Source organism: Esox lucius, chromosome 11 (assembly GCF_011004845.1).
Source record: "Esox lucius isolate fEsoLuc1 chromosome 11, fEsoLuc1.pri, whole genome shotgun sequence".
NCBI classification, from domain to species: Eukaryota; Metazoa; Chordata; class Actinopteri; order Esociformes; family Esocidae; genus Esox; species Esox lucius.
Window position 1 is genome coordinate 13,543,168 of NC_047579.1, and position 7,924 is coordinate 13,551,091.

The following is a 7,924-nucleotide window of genomic DNA, read 5'->3' on the forward strand; positions in this document are numbered from 1 at the left end:
TCACACACAAACACTATACACATCCCCCCAATCACACACAAACACAATACACAACCCCCCAATCACACACAAACGCAATACCCCAAAAACACACTCACACCTCCTCCCAACATACACCCCTCCTCTAATAACACACCATACACAACCCCTCCTCTAATAACACACCATACACATCCCCTCATCTAATAACACACCATACACATCCCCTCATCTAATAACACACCATACACAACCCCTCCTCCAATAACACACCCTACACAAACCCTCCTCCAATAACACACCATGCACAACCCCTCCTCCAATAACACACCATACACAACCCCTCCTCCAATAACACACCATACACAACCCCTCCTCCAATTACACACCATACACAACCCCTCCTCCAATAACACACCATACACAACCCCTCCTCCAATAACACACCATACACAACCCCTCCTCCAATAACACAACATACACAACCCCTCCAATTACACACCATACACAACCCCTCCTCCAATAACACACCCTACACAACCCCTCCTCCAATAACACACCATACACAACCCCTCCTCCAATAACACACCCTACACAACCCCTCCTCCAATAACACACCATACACAACACCTCCTCTAATAACACACCATACACAACCCCTCCTCCAATAACACACCATACACAACCCCTCCTCCAATAACACACCATACACAACCCCTCCTCTAATAACACACCATACACAACCCCTCCTCCAATAACACACCATACACAACTCCTCCTCCAATAACACACCATACACAACTCCTCCTCCCATCACACACCATACACAACCCCTCCTCTAATAACACACCATACACAACCCCTCCTCTAATAACACACCATACACAACCCCTCCTCCAATAACACACCATACACAACCCCTCCTCTAATAACACACCATACACAACCCCTCCTCCAATAACACACCATACACAACCCCTCCTCCAATAACACACCATACACAACCCCTCCTCTAATAACACACCATACACAACCACTCCTACAATTACACACCATACACAACCCCTCCTCTAATAACACACCATACACAACCCCTCCTCTAATAACACACCATACACAACCCCTCCTCTAATAACACACTATACACAACCCCTCCTCCAATTAATACACTATACAGAACCCCTCCTCCAATTAATACACCATATTTCTTTTTTAAATAGTGGGGCCTGTTCTGTACATTTCTACCACAGTTCCCTCGGTAGAAAATATGATTTCTGGATTATGAGTTTAGGAAAAATATACAATAAGATATTGTTAGAATTGGGGAAACTTTCCTAATCTTTACCAGTTTGGTGTTTAGGGTTTGGATAAGTTTCGGTATAAAGGTGTAGGTAATTGAGGATTACGGTAAGGTTCGGTTTAGGTTAGGTCTCAGTTCCCCAAAGGAATAGAAGAACAAGTGTATGTGTGTGTGTATGTAGGAGACTAAACACAAAACAACCTTCAAAATACAGAAATCCACTGATTACCCCAAAATGTCCCCATAAAAAATAACATGCTTGATTAGATACAATAGACACTGTTCCTAAAACAGTGAACAAACTATCCATAATGACTGTTGATGGAATTGAGGATGGATGAATGTTTGTTTACAAACTCAGTGTTCTTTCCATGCGTACATAATGGTGATCAGATTTTGTATGATCTCTAAAGTCATATGACACAAGGCTTTTTCCAGTTCCAGGATCCTGACTTTGATGGAAAGGAGAAGCAGGAACATTGGGAAGGAAAAGTGACTCCATGTGTCACACTGAGGGACAGTGATCAGAAACTGTATTTGTGTTAAAGAGCATTTTGATCTCTACCTTACTTGACTTAAAGGGTTCTGACTTAAAGGGAGGTAGAGACTTGGTAGTCATAAATAAAAGACAACTGGGGTTTGACCACTAACAGGTGAAGTGAATAACACTGATAATATGTATAAATATATACACCAATCAGCCATTACATTATGACCACTGACAGGTGAAGTGAATAACACTGATAATATATATAAATATATACACCAATCAGTCATAACATTATGACCACTGACAGGTGAAGTGAATAACACTGATAATATGTATAAATATATACACTGATCAGCCATAACATTATGACCACTGACAGGTGAAGTGAATAACACTGATAATCTATATAAATATATACACCGATCAGCCATAACATTATGACCACTGACAGGTGAAGTGAATAACACTGATAATCTATATAAATATATATACAGATCAGTGCTGTTTTGGTGGCAAAATGTGGACCTACACAATATTAGGCAGGTGGTCATTATGGTATGGCTGATGGGTGTATAAAACATTTTGAACTATAACAAAACCAGTTGATAAGTGAACATTCACTGCCAGACAAGGTAAAATAATAAGACAGGCCTGCGTCGGAAGAGAGCAGCCATTTTTCTCTTCAGGATGAATTTGTGTCTGTTATATATCCAACACAATTTAGAGACAGTTAACCCTCATCTCGGTACATTTTTGGACCGGATATGGACAACCTTGGATCTGACTCGGATTGGGTGGTGAAAAAAACAGAATTTCATGAATACAGTAAATAATGTGTTTTCCTCAAATTTATAATTATTGTTCCTGCTACACAAAATGATTACAGTTTGGCAGGTCTGTATTAGACACATATTACATAATGCAAAACAACATGACAACTTAATACCCCATTACTGATTACTGATAGAGAAAACCTCTACAGGACTTACTTGAGTTTCTCCAGTCTCCAGAGTGGATCCTCCAGTCCAGCAGAGAGCAGTCTGACTCCCAAGTCTCCTGGGTGATTGTAGCTCAGATCCAGTTCTTTCAGGTGTGAGGGGTTTGACTTTAGAGCTGAGACCAGAGAAGCACAACCTTCCTTTGTGACCTGACAGCCTGACAGCCTGCACAGAGATTATCATTTATTCACAAAATACTCACATTAACAAAGTCTCTGAACTTTCAAGTACTGATGGGAAACCAAGGCTTTTTAAGATTGTAAAAAAAAAGATGAAATAGTTACTAAAGATGAATTCAGTTATTAAATAATTTACAATAGTGACATCTACTGATCAGCAATAAATAATTTGAGGTTCAGTCAGAATGGGTGGGTTGCCTCCCAGGTAACCATGTATTTTAAACTGTTTATCCATACTAATGTTTAGGATGAAGTGTCATAGCATATATGAAATGAAACAAATCATTTAGACATTATGTGATAGTGTCTCATGTCACTGCCTGTAACTCATAACCCCAACACTAACACATTATGTTCATAGAATGGTGAATTAGGTGTCGAGGTCAGTGAGTGAAAGCAAATTGGCATCCAAGACAGAACTGGGAGCATTTTGCAACAAGGTTTAAAAAGGCATGTAATCAAAGATTCAGACGTCATTGATCACAAGCTTTTGAAGAAGTAACTTCCCATTTTGAAACTAACCATCCATCCATCATCTTCCGCTTATCCGGGGCCGGGTTGCCCAGACTTCCCTCTCCCCAGACACTTCCTCCAGCTCTTCCGGGGGGACACCGAGGCGTTCCCAGGCCAGCCGGGAGACATAGTCCCTCCAGCGTGTCCTAGGTCTTCCCCGGGCTCTCCTCCCGGTGGGACGGGACCGGAACACATTCCCAGGTTCCCACCTTCCCATTTTGAAACTACATGTTTGAAATCTATGACTAAATCTAACAACCTAGCCCATGCTAATTCAATCTCAATTGCAAAGAAGCCAGGTTTACAAAAGAAAACTATTTACAAAACACGATTTCAGCTGCCACTCTGCTATTGTTGATCAGGAGATTGAACTAAACTCTCCAATCAAGGGTTGTTTTGAAATGTCAACCCATTCTAATCCATGTTAAAGGGCTGAGTCTTGTATCGGTGTAATACCATGTGATTGATGACGTACGAAGTATCGTTTGATCACATGCTTTTTCCAAATCCTCTTGTAAAATACAGGCTTCTATGGTTGTTTGGTGCCTGAGACTTTCAAACACCGCCCTCTACTGGTCACCTTATTTAGTCATTTATTTGTTGTTTGCATTATAAGTCCATCGATGCCCCAGTGGGTAGTGTCACCGACTCTCACTCTGTGACTTGTTATGGTGCCAGATCATGTTTCACTTTTTTAAGTTCAAACGATACTGTTTATTGTTTTTAAATAATTGTTTTTATTTATGTGTATCAGTACTCTGTACTCTTGTCTTAATAATACAAAACATTACAATGGATGCATAGTTGTGTTGTCTGGAAAGGCAGGAAGAATGTGGATATGAACCAGGCATTTTAATTTCCCTTTGGAAAGCACACACCTACCCACTGTACCACAAAGTCATGTTGGAAACTGCAGAAGATACATACATCTATATAAACATTAAACATGTGATATTTATTCCTGACCAGCAGGTGACACCACTGTGCAGTGAGTTTCAAAGCCTTGAGAACATATGATTTTGAAAGCCTCTAACACTTCAGAAAGCCTTGGTTGCCCGTAATACTAGATTCAATAGAAAATAATACAAAGACAACATATCAAATGTTGAAACTAAGACATGTTATGTTGATGCCAGCAACATGTTTCAAAAAGCTGGAATAAAAACCAACCTGGTGAAAGAGCATACAACTAATTTGGTTTATTGTCTAATTACATGATTGAGTATAAAAAGAGCATGCCAAAGAGGATGAGAAGATGGGGAGGGGTTCACCAATCTGTGAAAAACTGTGCAGGCCACTAGTGAAACAATTTAAGAATAACGCTTCTCAACGTTAAATTGCAAAGAGTTTGGGGATCTCATCATCCACAGTACATAACATCATTAATAGACTGAGAATCCGGAGAAATCTCTGTACGCAAAGGGACAAGGCCAAACACCAATATTGGATGGCTGTGATCTTCGGGCACTGCATTAAAAACAGACACGCTTCTTGTAGTGGAAATCACTGTATTAAAAAAAGACACGAACCAGGGCCAGATCATGGAATGGGGCCTGGGCCCAGGGGCCTCTGACAATTAGGGGCCTCAGCTTACAAGGTACCCTGATGGCAAATAATGGTCAGAGGCCCCTGGGACAATATACTGTGAATGCACAATGTAGATAGCGCTTTAATATGTGGACCCCTTAGCCCCTCAAGTGCCTCCTGACTACCAGGGCTCCACCTCAACCTATACCAGGGTCCCTGGCCTCCACCTCAACCCATACCAGGGCCCCTTGGCTCCACCTCAACCCATACCAGGGCTCCACCTCAACCCATACCAGGGCCCCTTGGCTCCACCTCAACCCATACCAAGGCCCCTTGGCTCCACCTCAACCCATACCAGGGCTCCACCTCAACCCATACCAGAGACCCTTGGCTCAACCCATACCAGGGCCCCTTGGCTCCACCTCAACACTTACCAGAGACCCTTGGCTCCACCTCAACCATACCAGGGCCACTGACTACCAACATGTGTTAGATATTTAATCTACTTGATATTATGTATTTAATAATATATATTATATATAGTACATGTATATTAGATACTGTATTTTCAAAGTGTGAGCCAATAATAATAATAAATAATATTTAGTGATTATTATAATTGGTGTTTAGAGCCATTGTAGTAGTTATATGCTATGATTGTTCGTGGCCTCACTTGTCATTTTGGATAAAACAAAGCCTTCGCTAAATGGCTTAATGTGAATGGACTTCTTAATATTTTACTAGATATTAACTTGATATAAAAGCATATTATACAATTTTCACGCATTTTTGGTTGTACTGATGCTTCAGATTAGTAGGATTTTAAATCATTAGTACATTTCCCAACACCAGAAAAATGGGGCAGAAATTAAGTAGATTGTTTGAGTTTGGGCTGCTGGAATAGCTATCGTTAAAAGCACGTAGTACAACAAATATTGTATGAAGTTAGATGACGGCAATTACACCAACATTTGCTTTGAGCAGGGGCGTCGGACTGGGGGTAAAACCGATACTGATTACCAGACCCCAAGGGGAGAGAGGGCACTTGAAAAGTCTGGAATATAATTTATTTCACCTGAATATTTTCATTTCCTAATTACATTTCCTAATGCTTGTCAGATGAAATGTAAAGTGTATCGGCTGAATAACTTGGTTGATTGACTGACTACATTTTGTATACAAAAAAGACTATCTAAGGTCTCACCCACCCCTTACTAATGCGCCAAATGGTTTAGTCCACCTGCACGCATTTTGTTTAGTTCAGTTGAGCATCTGGTGGAGACGTGGAGCGCTAGGTGGAGCGCAAACCTCTAGTATAGAAATGTCTTTCTCAAAGAAATCCAAACCAGGCTGCCAGAAAAGAAAGGAAAGACAGAATAAGGAGAGAAGAAAGGTGAGCACAAACTAGAAAACGAAATCGTGCTCTACTACTTGAATATCTCCGTGACCGTTAGTGCTAAAAACAGACTGAGACAACCCATATGAAGAGCAGAACACTAATATCTTAATGTATTTTATTATATAACATTACAATTAGGATAAGAGGTTAATATCAAAGGTATCCTTCATAGAGAAAGATGATAGAGAAGATGTGATTGAGGATGATGGGAGTGAAGACAGCAGGGAGTACAGTGTGGAAATGAGAGATGAGGAACTGGAGAGTAGGCAGAGTAAAGTAGGTTAGAGAATGTTGAGAAAGGTTTGAAATGTGTGTAGAGAAATTATCAGCCTACTCTAAGCAGTACAGTTAATAGTTATCACCCTATAAACATCTAGGCCTAAAGATTCATGTGTACAGAGACCTGATTATTATTATTATAATTTATTTTTTAATTGGGGGGGGCCATCAGGACTGTCTATGCCTAGGGCCCTGGATCTTGTGCTACGCCCCTGGCTTTGAGTGAAAATCTTCAGAAGAGATTTCATAGACTTATGTCAGCCCTGATAACTATTATACCTATATAACTGTTATACACTATACCTTATGTAATGTAGCTTACTCAGTTGAGTTGAAAGTTAAGTTTAAGACAAATATGTGTTGTAACATTTCTGTTGAGTAATAAGCCTAAAAAGGGATTTTGAAGTATATTAAGTTCAATTATGAAAACGGTGTTGCATGGAAAATGAATATGCATAAATATAATATGCAAGCTAACAAAGTTAGCTATGTTGTGTGTTTTTTAGGCAAAAATTAATCTGGCCCACGATGCTCTCTGGCATTTTCAGTGTGGCCCCCCAGTGAAAAATATTGCCCACCCCTGATCTATATATTATAACTTGTCATGTCAGCCTTAATTAAGGGCATACTTTTAAAACTGACATTGCCAATATATGACACTAGAATGTAAATCATCAATGTTCTCAGTCAATAAATATGTAGGAAATATACAATATGTACGAACAGTAAGTTTGGAGGCTCTGAACACAACTATCTTACACATTTCAGATCCTACAGGCAGCAGTGAGCCTATTCAGTGACCCAATATGCAGGTGAAACCATCTAAAGTCCCTGAATATTTCAAATAGAGAAATAAATAAACCATACACTGTAAAACAGGATCGGAATTGTCGTTGTCCGTGGACACATCCACTATGACTTTGTTTTCCTCACATTTATTTGTTTTCCTTACCTTGCTCCTAGTATACTAAACAACTATGCAACTGTTTGCAAAATGTGATTGTGATACAGTTCATAAAAGGAAATCAGTCCATTAACAGATTCATTAGGCCTGAACATATGGATTTTACATTATTTGGCAATACAGAAACTGTATGCCCATATTAAAATGTGTGGGATCTTTATTTCAGCTCAGGAAACACTGGACCAAGACTTTACCTGCTGTTTAGAGTTTGGTTCAATGTAAAAGCAAACACCACAGAGACCATGAGTCATGTTTTTACTTTATCGATTATTCAAATATTCTCGTATTTAGGTATT